The sequence below is a fragment of the Austrofundulus limnaeus genome, unplaced genomic scaffold (assembly GCF_001266775.1).
Source record: "Austrofundulus limnaeus strain Quisiro unplaced genomic scaffold, Austrofundulus_limnaeus-1.0 Scaffold374, whole genome shotgun sequence".
NCBI classification, from domain to species: Eukaryota; Metazoa; Chordata; class Actinopteri; order Cyprinodontiformes; family Rivulidae; genus Austrofundulus; species Austrofundulus limnaeus.
In genome coordinates, this window is record NW_013952776.1 from 86,647 (window position 1) to 87,746 (window position 1,100).

Sequence of the window (1,100 nt, forward strand, 5' to 3'; positions counted from 1 at the left end):
GAAGATAGAAGAGTTTGTTGAATCTGACGTGACATGTTCGTACGAACCCTTCGTACGAACAAAAGTAAGAGAAATTTAGGATAAAAATATGAACATGTTCTTGCATGAGGCCCAATGTTCCTACATATTCAGTCAAAATAGCAAACTGCAACTCTAGAAACAACATAATGTACTGTATATAATCAAAAAATAATAAAATGTTACTAGACTAGATCATGAAATTTATCATGCAAATTATTATATACACCGTTTTTTTTTTAAAGATGAAAATTTCCCTGGAATAACAACAAAATTAAAAATGCCTCCATATGTCCTTCATATGTTCCTGTTTTATGTACTGTATAATTTAAAAGAGATACAATGAAAACGAAATGATCTGATCAGGAAATGTACAAGTTTCAAACAAAAACATTAAACCATGCTTTTCAAACACCAGCATGTCAGCTAACCCTAGTTTTACAAAAGTTGAGACTTTTTAAATACATATAAAACAGATTGTAGCTTGTAAATAAACCCATTTTTATTCCCAATGGAACATAGTAGCTAAACATATCAAAACAATGAAGGTGAATATAAAAAAAATTCATTTGAGGGCAGCAATGCATCTTTAACTCTGTTCCAGGTCCATGTTTTCCACTGTGAAGCATCTTTTATCAACACTATTAATGTTTGGTAACTGAGGAGATCTAAAGGGGAATATTGTCACATCTCAAAAAGGTTGGAACAGAAGCAAAAGACTGTGGAAGTATGGGATACAAATAAAAAAAACAGTGGAGGAACATTTTAGCTCGCCCTCCTCCGCTATTACACTGTATCTGCTCCTGTTACATGAGCGAAAAGGATGTCTAAACAAGCAAAGTTCTCTGGTGCTCAGGGAAGGAGGTAAAGGCGAGCAGAGGTGAAAAAACATGAAAAAGACAGAGGTACAGTAAATAAACTCTGTTGTATCATACTTGCTGGTGTGTGTGTTAACCCAAATGTAAAGACCAGACTCAGTGCTAAAATTAAACAAATTAGTCTATTACAAAACATATAGTGTTGATGTGGCAGCAAAAACTCTTAACAGAAAACTAAAATAATAATAATAATAATAATAATAA